Below are 13,148 nucleotides of genomic sequence, written 5' to 3' on the forward strand. Positions count from 1 at the left end.
AGTCTTTTTAGATGCTCTTGGTTCCATGATTTTCAGTATTTTCTTCCTTATATCACACAGTTGTTATGGTTACAGCTTTATTCTTTTCCTTTGGTAGAGGGGATAGTGTATGAGGAGGTGTTAGATTTCCATGTGGTTCTATGTTTTTCTCTACCTTTGTCACTGTAAATTGTGGTAGAAGGATTTTAGAGTCAGTGGTTGGCAAATGCAAAGTACTGTGTATTTGTAATAGATTTCAGTGTTCAATAGGTACTGTGTAATGATCTCACCTCCCCACCCAAAGATGAGAGTAACCACACGTCTGAGGCAGGATGCTCTTCTCAGCTTCCCTGAGCAAAGATGTTAGTTTAAAAGCTACAAAAGGTCCTGTTTCTGGTTGTTTCTGTTTGTATTTTGTTAGCTGTTTGCACGTTCCCCTTGCTGTGATAAATGTGAGCATCCCCAGGGCAGCAGGGGCAGGGGCCAAGACATATCCATCTTTAGACCCCCCTGTGGCACATGGCAGCATGCCTGGCATAGTAAATCTGTATTGAGTTCAATTGAATTGAAGGAGGGCAACAAAATCATCGCCTTTTCAAAATAACTATGGCTCTGGAAATTTAAGTCTCTAGTGTCATCAGGAGGCTTATCCAAGATGGGTGATATTTCTGAAACCCAGGATTTCCTCTGGAATTTGGAACAGAGTGTCACTGGCTGTTTTATCACCTTAGAACAGCCTATTCACACACTGGATCTGGCGGATGTTGTGGGAAATGTATGGGTTCTGGAAGGATAGGCAAGCTTACCGCATTCTGATGTTACAGGCACACTGGAGCTTAGGCCATAATTGTAGCTGATTTGTAGCCTCATGGCTCTCTAAAAAAGGAAAACAGTAAACTTAGTATGGTGGAAAATGCCAGAACACTAGCATCTGTCAGAGATGGACACAAATTCTAGCACTTGGCTGTGTGGCTCTGAAAAACAAAGATACAATATTATATCAGTTAAGAATTTTGATGTTGTACGTAACAGAAGTCCAACTGAAATGGACTTAAATCTAAAGGAAATTTATTGGCTCAAGTATCTTATAAGTCCAGAGGTAATTCAGAGGCTCAAATCATATACTCAGATGCAGTTTCTATGAATCTCTGTTATATCTTCCTCTATGTCACGGCTTCATCTTGAGTTGGGTTTCCTTGTGGTATAAAAATGGCTGCAGGAACCCCAAGCCTCATGTCTTAATTCTACCAAGTCAAGTGGAAGAGAGGAAACTCCTTCCCAGAAGTCTGAACATACATTTCCTTGAGTCTCATAGCCTCTTATTGGAATACTTTTCCATCCTTGAACCAATCACTGTGCCCAAAGGGTGTGTTATGGGCCAAATTGTGTACCTCCTAAATTCATATGTTGAAGTCCTAACCCCTAGCGCCTCAGAATGTGACTGAATTTGGAGATAGGACCTTTATAGAGGTGATTAACATAAAATGAGGTCATATGGGTGGGCCCTATTCCAATATGACTGGTGTCTTTATAAGAAGAGGAGATTAGGACAGGTACACGGGTGCACACAGAGGAAAGGCTATGTGAGGACACAGCAAGAAGGCCACCTGCAAGCTAGGGAGAGAGGCCACAGAAGAAACCAAACTTGCTGACACCTTCATCTTGGACTTCTAGCTTCCGGAACCGTGAGGAAATACATTTCTGTTGTTTAAGCAACTCAGCCTGTGGTATTTTGTTATGGCAGCCCTAGAAGACTAATATGAAGAGACAGGATGGATACATTGGTATGAGCCAATCAGAGCCTGCTCCTAGAGATGGGGGTGTGGTCAGCCTCTTTTAACCTGACGATTGAGAATGAAGAGAAATTTCCCAAAGAAATTTCTAGTCTCTGTCTCTAGTTCGAGGGGTGAATGAATCCTATATTAGGGGAATCAGATTCCTGTTATATACACTTCCTACATGGTATATGAGGAGGACTAAATACGACGATATATATATAGCACAAGGCCTGGCTTGTGGTAGATGCTCATAAACATCCATTGTCTCCTCCTTCCCTTCTTGCTTTCCCTTCTATTAGCACTAATTCTATTTTATCTCTATAATTTCACTGAATTGGTTTCATAAGACACCAGAATTCTCCAATTTCTCAGCACAAGTCCCCTGATTTTCTTTCATTTCTATATTCTCTGTTGGCCTCTCAAGGAAGGAAGTCTTACATTTTAGCAGGGTTTGCCTCACTTCTTCTTGGTGTGTTAGAAGCTTCTAGATGATGAAGATGGTATTTTTGAAGGAGGTACATCAAATCTCTTTCTGCCCTATGGGTGGATTATAACCCCATTGAAAATAAGCTGAAACTTACAAGGATGACTTGTCCACTGGGGCAAATGAAATGGAATAAATGAGACCTTAAGTTTGTCAGGAGCCCATGTATGCTGTATGATTGTTTTGTAATTAGATGAGTGCCAATGCAAGGAAAAAATTGCCTTTTTATCATTACAGGAAGCAATGGGATTGGAAAATTGCCTTTCTATTATTACAGGAAGCAATGGGATATTTGTGGGATTCCATGCCAGTGGATCAAGCACTCTGATGGTGGTGTTGGCTTAGGCACTATGAGCAGAAAATTCAAGTCCTGATTCTGCCACCAAAACTGAGTGGTGAGGGTCTGCTTTGGTCCTCAGTTTCTTCATCTTTCTCACTGTGTGTTCCAGATGGTTTCAGTTTGCCCCTCCGATCCACTCTTCACTCTCTGTGTCCTGCTTTCTGTCTGGGAAGGCTGACTTGTGTGGACTTCCTGCTGGCAGGAGAGCAAAGGGAGGCTGGAGAGGAAGCTCAGTGCTCGTGTTCCTCTGGCTCCTTCTCTTCCTCATCAATCTAAGGTCACAGACTCTGTCAGGCAGCCCTCCCTATAGAGCCCTCTCTGCCTCTGCTGACTGCTCCCTCCTCTCCTTCCTTCGTACCAAAGACGGGAAGAAGACCCCAGTATTCCTAGCCCTGGGGCGCTGCACTGCTTCTTGTGGGTTTCCTACACTCAGTTCACACCCCGGCAAATAGTTTATTAATCTGTCCTTAAACCACTCAGTTTGAGTCATCTCTTTCCTGCAGGGACCCTGACACTTACACACAGTAATTTACTGCTGTTTGTGTAATGTGTCACAAAAGCTCTTCAAGATAATCTTATTATCTAACAGCATTTTAATTTTTAATTAATGATTAAGTGCATGGACTCTGGAGTTCCTAGGAATATACCTTGAGCTTGGTGCATGAACTCTCTCTGTGCCTCAAGTTTCTTTATCTGTAAAGTGCAGATAATAATAATAATATCTATCCCACAGTGTATTGTTTTCCTTAGGGTAAAATTAGATGTGTAATATATATAAAGCACTCGGCAAAATTCCTAGCTCATGTGAAGCTCTCAACAAATGTCACTCGTTGCTGGTATGTACGGTATGTGTCTATTCCCACTGCTTGTATGCTGCCACAGGTTGGATTCTCTGGAAACAGACACTGAGATGGGTTTTGGGGTGCAGGATATTTATTAGGGATCACTGCCTGTGAAGGGAAGCAGGAGAAAACAGGGCCGGACAGAGGAGGAAACTGACCTGTGAGGCAGGCCTGATGAAGCTTCAGTCCCTCCAGCAGCAAGATCTAGAGGGACTATTGCCCATCAGGTGATCCACATTGAGCCAAAATGGCCCAGCCCTTAAACCCCTGCCTCCCTCAGGAACCGTACACTGGTTGCGCAAGCAAGGGCACTACCACAGATACCTCCTTGCAGCTGAAGCCGGACCTGAAGGAGCTGACGACTGGAGGCTGTCTGCTGACGGTGCCCACAGTCAGGCAGTGAGTCTATCCTTGGAGGGAAATTTGGGCCATGGCACTCTATGTCTGTCACAGCACCGTAGAGATCCACTGCTCCATATGTATTCAGTGAGCAACTTCTCCAGGATTTCAGTGGGAATTTAATTTCCTGAGGGAAGTTAGAAGAGGAAAGTTAGTGGGATAAGCGATAAGCCATGCTGCTGCAGTTGGCCCCAGAGCCATCGTTGGTGCTCATGTGTCTCCTCCACTATCAGTCTAGGTGGCCCTTGTCTCAATTATCAACTCTGTCTCGACTACTTACCTGTTATGTGACCCAACCATCACACACAAGGGGCTAACACCCTGGCCACCATGCCCTTAACAGACAAGGGTTGCTGCACTTGCCTATTTACAGTCAAATAGTGCAAGGGAGTGCCTGGTGGATCACTTGAGTTCCGTGAGTATTCCTCCTTACTCCCATGTGTAAGAGCTCTACCTTCTCCTGGTGATCAGTGTCAATTCTCCTGTCGGATGGTAACTCTTCTTGCCTGCCAGTCCTTAGACATAAGACCAAAGTATCTAGGTGGCAACTGTAGTTGATAAGTTCATGGGACTCTTACTATGTTTCTTGACAGTGGAAGTATACCCTATTTGCAAAACAAAACCTTTAACCATGCAGAGACCTGAGTTGTGAGAATGGGAAGTACAAAGTCCTCCAGTGGGTAATAGAGAATGATGGTAAGTGGGGCCACTACTGCCTGCACCCTTGGTTCCCATACACATGTATTCTTCCTGTTGGAGACACTTTGATTCCATTCACATACTGCACCTGAAGGATGGCACTTCATCATCACAGATGATTGTGCACAGGCTGGCGCTATAGCTGTGCCTGTAGGCCATTGCAATGCTCTGTAAGTCATTCTAGGTGCAGTGGTATACGATAGAGCCAATGGATCCACTTCTATACCTATACCTATACCAGTGGATCCACTCCTACTCCTCCTTTACTGTAAAGTGGGTCCCCTGGTCTGATGTGATATTTGTGGGATTCCATGCCAGTGGATCAAGCACTCTGATGGTGGTGTTGGCTTAGGCACTATGAGCAGGAAATGCAAACCTATATATGTAATACGTATCTAGACCAGTGAGAAAGAACCATTGGCCCTTCCAGGGTGAAAGGGCTCAATGTGTGCAACTTGCCACCAAGTGGCCAGTTGGTGTTCTAGAGGAATGGGGCCATGTTGAAAGCTCAGTGTTGGTCTTTGTTGCTGGCACATTAGATATTTACCTGCAGCAATAGCTAAATCAGCCTTGATAAGTGGGATGAATGCTGTTGGATCCATGCATAGGCTCCATCTCTGCCATTTTGGCCATTTAGTTCATGTCCCATTGTGCCAACACTGTTGTAGCCAATGATAGAGACTGGCTGGTGTTAACTGGCTAAATAGTTTTGTCTAATGGGTGTTAATAAACACATGAAAATATCTTCACACTTCATGCCCACTGCCATATGTCTATTCAGATGACTGAATTCCAACCTTATCCCTGATCTTCCAATCTTTTCTCTTCCAGATCCCTGACCAGCTGTCCAGGCTATTCAAGGCTATGAATGAGTCCACATATTCTCACTGGATCTCTTATCTTTCCAACAGAGAAAGTGAATGACCAGGTGCAATGCCCCAAACTCTTCCTATTGGAAGGATTTTCTCTCACTACTGTCATTTAGTGCTATCCCTGAAGTAAGTGCAGCTGTACCCATATACAGAGCCAGCTCATCTGTTAACCTAACTCCAAGCTTTTTCCTCCTCCTTAAACTGGTCATAAAGGATCTCTCACACAGGCATAAGTATGAGGTCAGAGAGGCATACTGGTACAAAAGTGATGGGCATCTTGGGATGTGAGCTACTTCCATGTTCATACTGGATTTCAAATACATTGCTTCCACGTTATGATCAGTTGTTGGTGAGCCCACTCGACTTTATGATTTGGTGAGTTTGACAGGACCCAGAACATGATGGGCAGTTCTGGATTCGTGGTCATTTGGTAGCCCATGCTTAGGCCTTCTGTTCCTCCCAAGGTCCAATGGCATGTCAGGAGTTGTTTCTCAGAAGGCATAGGTTCCTCCATTGGATATTGCATAGTCTTGTTCCAGAACTCCAAGTGCCTGTGCTGTTGAATTTCTCAGTGGGGCTTGTTGCAAACTACATGACATCTTTCCCCATAACTGATACCTACACTACCACAGGCTCCGCCAATGTGTGTGTCCCATTCGACACATCAGGGTTCTAGTTTTTCCTCAAACAAGGCCCTGACCTTGGTTCAACCTATTTGCCTTGGTTGGACATTTGACCACGTTTTAGGTACAGCCTCTCTGACCAGGCCTGGTCCTCAACTTTCTCTGCCATTCCTCTGTATCCAAAGAAACCCTCTGTCTTCCATACCTGGTTTTCGATATCTTGTTACTCACCCTCTGACGTTCATTATCTTTTTGCGGCACACTCTTATTGCTTGGCAAGTCATCAGTACCATTATCCTGATAGCTCTTATTTCCCCCACATGTCTCAAGTGCCTGATACACTGCACCCCCAAGGGCCTTCCTTTCACTGATTCACCATTCCATTTCGCCTCCAGTGAAAGGTTTAGCAGTCGGACTGCCAGCTCTTGCCAGGAGCTGCCTATGCTCCAGCTACCACTAGTAATGGTGTCCTTAATTGCTAGTTGAGAGGTACGTGGTCCAGCTCCCAAACCCCATCTTATCATTGCTTCCTCAGGCTGTTCTAGTTATAACTCTTACGTGTTCGGTTCTTTGGAACCAGACACTGAGATGAGATGGAGTTTAGGACACAAGATTTTTATTATGGCTCAACACCTGTGACAGGAAAGGAGCGGGGAAGCAGAATTGGGCAGGGAAGAAGCTGAGTCGTGGTGAAGGCCTGACAAAACCTCAGTCAATCTGGCAGGGAGTGAAAATTGCACATCAGACTGTGCCACATTAAACTGAAATGAAAACCTTTATTCCTTTGCCATGCTCAGTCACCTGGCAGGGGCTGCTTTGGGAAGGATGTGACCTTGGGCAGGTGGCTCTCTGCAGCTGAAGCAAAGCCTGTAGGAGCTGATAGCTGGAAGCTGTTTGCTCATGGCAGCTGGGCAGCAAGTCCTTTCTTGAAGTGTTGCCACCATGTGAAATAGTATCAGGCAAATCTTTGCACGGCCACTTCCTCATGAGTCGAGTAATATCATCAATGAGTCATTACAAAAATCTTCCTGTGCTGGGTGGAATTGCCAACTGGAGACAGTAGAGCTTGGATCATCATTTCTTCCAAAGTGTCTTTCTGTCATCTTTAGTTCTTATGAGAAAAAGAGTGCTTGGGTCAAATCAGTTTGGGAACGCCTACATGCTATATCCCTCTCGTAGAGATTCTTAATGACAATGGCATATTTCAAGCATTGAGAAGTTCTGTATTAAAGACACATGTTTACTTTATTTTTCTCAGTATTTCCAGAACATATTTGATTATAAGAACCACCCCCACCTCTTTGTTGGTAACATCTGTCAACAACCTATGGAAATAGAATTTGTTGGAACACGCTTAGGATGATGCTGGACTGGAGCACTCCCCGTGGTGAGCTGTAAGGAATTAAATCCCCTCTGCGTTGTGGTGCTGAGAATGAGCTTTATTCATCAGGCCTGACCCTGGAACTGACTGGAAGCTCCCTAGAGGTGCAGAAGGTTTGAGACAGGATGAAAGTGCCTGTTGAGGAATTGGCACTGCTCCTCAAAGGGAAGAAATCACAGTTCCCAAGCACGAGAGACGAGGGGTAAATGATAATAATCAGAACCCGTGGAGTAAGAGTCCTGCTTTCAGTAAGTGGCAGCAGAGGAAAGGATCCACTCTGTAGAGGGTGGACAGGGGCTGCCCTCTGAGAGGCAGATGGCAAGAGAGTTCCACGGTCAGTGGTGGAGCACATGGGCTGACGTCCAGGCCAAATGGATGCCTTGGCCTCTGGCGGTTCCAGCTGTTGCTTTTGGTTTTTTCACATAAACAAAGCTAACATCAGTTTAGAGAAACATTGATATCAATAAGCACCATGAATGGAACATGTACTTGGAACCATTTACGTATTACATCACTTTGGAAAATCATGGATGACACCTGTTTGCACAGCGCTTACTGATTAACCAGCTTAACCATGTGTAGAGAATTAATTCATGGATGAGGAAAACACAGGATTATAATGTTCTCCTTTTATACTCATAGAACTTGGAGAACATAAGCATTACAGTTCAGAAACATCTAAATGAAGTAGATAAAAGTACCTTTCAAAAGCAGTAGGGAAGAAAAGAAAAATGAAATATTCAGAGAGTGGTCAAAGGATCATAGAGGAAGTAAGACTGGGAAAGCAAAACACCTATTTTCTTCCTTCTGCAGCAACATTTCTCCTCTTCCCCACAGGATTCACGCATGTGACTATATAGACTTTCAAAAAATATGTTTTACATTATCTTTGAAATAGATCTGAATTTTTATTGTATGAAATTATAAAACTGGGAAAACAGTGAATTCTCCTTGTGTCCTTTTTCTTCTCTCTCTAGTTGTCTGGACAAACAACTGCATCCTCTTTAGGAAGATGTCTTTGCTTGTAACTCAATGTTGATGTGACGGGAATCACATAAGGTTGACACACGTGCAGTCTCTCCTTCCATGAAATCGCTTCTATAGGTTCTGTATTTCCCAGTCCTGTTGCATTGATATGGGACCAGGTATCTGAGTTTCGACAATGAAATATGTTCAGAATGCATGTATGCCACTTCTAGGTCTACTGCATAAAAACCTCCCATGTAATCCTTCGTCCTGTCTTGTGCTTTCCACTGGTAGAATGTAGAGGATCTTGCAGAAGATTCTAGTAGGAGATGGAGGAGCTACATGGAAGCCCATTCGCTGACCAGGAACATGCACATTGCATTTTCCTTGGTTAAGATACAAATTTACATTCTGTTAAGCCTCTGAAGTTTTGGAGTTTGCTAGAGCAACCAGTGTTTCTCATGTTAACTTATACGACAAGTAAGAATCACCATTGAGTCGATTGTCATTTAAAAGACAATACCACAACTAAGGGAGGAAGGAAGGAAAAAAAAGCAAATAAAAAAAATCTTTTAATTTATTTTCTTCTTCCTCTTGCTTAATTAAAACGGACAGTCTCAGCGTCTTGGAGATAAAGTCTTTATTCACATATTCCTTTTCCCACTATAACATCACACAAGCCCCAAGTTTTACAAATGGCGATATCAAGGCTCAGAAAGGCACTAATTTTCAGTGTCACACTAGCGAATGGTAGATCTGGGTCTTGAGCCAGATCATTTGACGTCAGAGCCAGCACACATTTTGTCTATTTCCTTAAATGGGTACAGACCACATTAAAAGACCCTGTGCCTCATCGGCCCCAGAATGGGAAGTCACGAGGACTTCATTGGATATAGGTTTATATATATGTTTCCATTTGATCAAATGTTTGATACAACTTTGAAAGTCATTGGACTTCCAACTCTGTACTTTTAGAATTCTAAAGAAGGTGTCACCTAGCACAGCGATGCTGCTCAAGGGATAGGGGGTCAGCACTTGGGTTATCAGGTTCTGTCCAAAGCATTCTCAAGTTTGATAGCTCCACTGCATTTGATGGCCTTCTGTTTCAGCTGTGCTCTTTTGAAATGTCACTCTCCACAACGCCCTACATAGGAGAAAATTCCATTATGCAAAATACCTCCACTCCAAATGACATCATCACGTTGCTTCACCTTTCCTGCCCTCTTATATTCCACCCCCAGCCTTTTGCAAACATAACTCAAAATGAATATTGCCTCTTTCATCAAGACTGGAATTTGAGGCTTTCCTCGAAATCACCTCGGCATAGTCTCTAGGCTGAGGGTGAAGAATGGCAAAACGAGACCTGAACATGCTGAAATGTTGGATCCCTGATTGCTCCCCAGCTCCCACCCACTGACATTTCCAAGGTACCCAAATTGCCAGACACTCAAACTCCTATTGTGCTTCCTTCCAGCAGACTTCAACTTATCTTGTCAGGTTTGAAACTGCTAAGAAACAAACATTGACTTCTACATGGATTTCAGTTTCGGGTCCTACTTTGCACTGAGGCCTAGGGCTGCCAGTCTCTGGTGTTTCTGAGGCTAAGGGGTTCTTTCAGGAGGAGTAATGGCTCCATCAACTATCTGGTGGAGGGTTCCCGTGTTAAGGCATCTGTATTGTGCACTCAAGCATGATGACTTCTTTAAGTCTGCTTTGCTATTATCTGAAATTCTTAGCTTGCATCTAGAGGCCCGAGAAGGGCCTTAATGTCATTTTAAGAACAAGGAATAGAATAGAACATTTAGTATGAGTGCTACATCTGATTGACAGTAAGAGTTATTTCTGGAGCATCTTATTTACAGAGACTCTGAGTCATGGCTCAGCAGAAAAGAATGAGATAATTGATTTTAACAATGGCTGCCAGTGACACTACTGGGGGAGTAGTGGGCTTATGTGCTATATATTTGCCAACCATGATCTAGTTCAAATCCTTCATGGCACAGATATTGAAATCAAAGCTCAGAAAGGATTTGTAGTGAAGAGAAACCGATTTTGTTGTCAGATGCCTGAATCCCATACTTTTTCTGTTACCCTGAATAAATAACTTATGTTTCTGAGTTTTATTTTCTTTGTGTGTAATAATACAACTAAAAACATCCTCCTCACATGAGGGTTGAGATAATTAAACAAAATTATGCGTATGAAATTCTCTCTTATAGTTTGTAATGTATGGCCTTTTTAAATAAATGCTTGTTCCTTCCCTCTGCAGGAGAGAGATAAACTTGAAATGTAACACATGATGGCATTTTTTCTTCTTTTCCCCATAAGATCAATGCATCTCAGTTCACTTCCAGGGAATTGTCTAACTACTTCATCGCCATTTCTATCGGTAACTGCACCTAACATAGCATCCCACGACAAAAGACTCATTTACCGAATACTTATCAACTGCCTTGAGTATATCGAACACAAATAAATAAGACAGATTATTTATTTTCAAGGAGTTGTGTGACTAGCATTGCAGATTACATAGATAGAAGATTATACTGACTTTTTCAGCAATGAACTTCTGTATAGATTTGCCTGGGAATGTGTTCTGAATTTATTCTAAGTAGTTTTCCAGAGACTTTGCACTAAGGATTTCAAATCTTCCTGGTGGGTGTCTTGTTATGAGGAGGTTTCACATCAACTTAATTTTGGGAAGTGTAATCAGAAATGTGAAAAGCTGATATCTCTTTCATCCAAACCCTAAATGATGAGGATCTGAAGCCCAAGCAGAGAGTAGAAGCAGACAGGTGGCTCTGGTCCTTGATTCCTCTCTGCAGTTAAAAAAATTGATAGCCACAGTATCAGCTGTATCTGCATACATGAGCTAAGCCCTTCAGAAGGGCCAAAATTTCTGGCAAAAGAGGAAAATTTGGCTGGGCTCATACAGAATACTTTAGAAAGGCCATTGGGTGCTACTGACCTTTGTGTCATTTGAAACCAGAGTTGTGAATTCACCAGGACTACTTTCTCTAGCCGTCTTTTGCTTTGCTGCTCTCTGAATGCCAGCTTCTGCTCCATTCTCTCAAAGAGGTGTTGGTGGAGTGTAGAGAGTAATGAGGGAGGTCATAGGCATCTCTGAACTCCATTCTTAGGTCTTGCTGGCCAAAGAGGAAAGGGTGCTCTTCTTCCGGTTTGAGTTTAACAATCTTGGAGAAGGCATCTGATTGTCATGACTTGACTCACATGCCCATTCTTGAACTGTGCCCAAGACTGACCCGCATTAAGCCATGTGAGTGACTTTATGGTGGGGCAGGGGAGATGTAAGTGGTCTAGGTGCCATGACTGCCAACTTGTGCTGGAACCAGTTGGGTTGGAGAAGACTTGATTAGATATAGGAGTAGGAAGGGATGGTACTACTCTAGACAAACAAAACAGTAAACATCTACTTCAGTGAGGACATCAACATTCTGTTTCCAAGAGGTAACACAGTGAAGGTCTGTCCAGAGGGATAGTCTATTGTAACTGACAGTGTCTTCTGGCTTGCATTCAGTATTCTTATAGCAACATCTAAGGAAAGCAAAAAGGCAAACAGAGTAGAAGGAGACAGTAAAGAAAAATAATTTGGTTGGGAGTTGAAATCCATATTGGACCATTGGCTCTTAGGAGAAATTCCAAGGGTTTTCTGATTGCTGTCCATATAATTTTTATGGATGTGTAATTCACATAACATACAATTAACCATTACGAAGTGAAAAATTCAGTGGAATTTAGTAGATTCACAGTATTGTGCAACTACCATCTCTATCTAGTTTGGAAACATTTTCATCGCCCCCAAATAAAACCCCATACCCATTAAGCAGTTACTCCCCATTCGCCTCTCCCTCTAACCCCTTTTAACCACCAATCCACTTTCCGTTTCTATGTATTTATCTATTCTGGATCTTTCATATAAAGAGAATCATACAAAATGTGACCATTGTGTCTGACTTCTTTCACTTAGGAAATGTTTTCAAGGTTCATCCATGGTTGTAGCACGTATCAGTACCTTATTCCTTTTTATGGTTGTATAATATTTCAATGTATAGATGTAGTCTTGTGTGTATGTGTGTGTGTGTGTGTGTGTGTGTGAGGAAGAGTGGCCCTGAGCTAACATCTGTTGCCAGTCTTCCTCTTTTTGCTTGAGGATGATTGTCAAGGAGCAAACATCTGTGTCTACCTTCCTCTATTTTGTATGTGGGACATGGCCACAGCATGGCTTGGTGAATGGTGCTAGGTCTATGCCTGGGATCCAAATTTGCGAGCCCCAGGCTGTGGAAGTGGAATGCATGAACTTAACCACTATGCCACTGGGCCAGCCCCATAGATGTAATACTTTTTTTTTTTTTTTGAGGAAGATTGGCCCTGAGCTAACATCTGCTGCCAATCCTCCTCTTTTTGCTGAGGAAGACTGGACCTGAGCTAACATCCGTGCCCATCTTCCTCTAATTTATATGTGCGACGCCTACCACAGTATGGCTTGCCAAGGTGTGCCATATCTGCACCAAGGATCCGAATTGGCAAACCCCGGGCTGCCGAAGCAGAATGTGCGCACTTAACTGCTTTCTTCTAAGAGTCTTGTAGATTTAGCTTTTATATTTAGGTCATTGATCCATTTTGAGTTAATTTTTGTATATGATGGGAGGTAGGGTTCCAACTTCATTCTTTTGTGTGGACATCCAGTTATCCCAATGCCATTTGTTAGAGCCTATTCTTTCTCCATTATGCAGTATTGGCACCCTTCTTCACAATCAATTGGCC

This window comes from Equus przewalskii, chromosome 22, assembly GCF_037783145.1.
Source record: "Equus przewalskii isolate Varuska chromosome 22, EquPr2, whole genome shotgun sequence".
NCBI classification, from domain to species: Eukaryota; Metazoa; Chordata; class Mammalia; order Perissodactyla; family Equidae; genus Equus; species Equus przewalskii.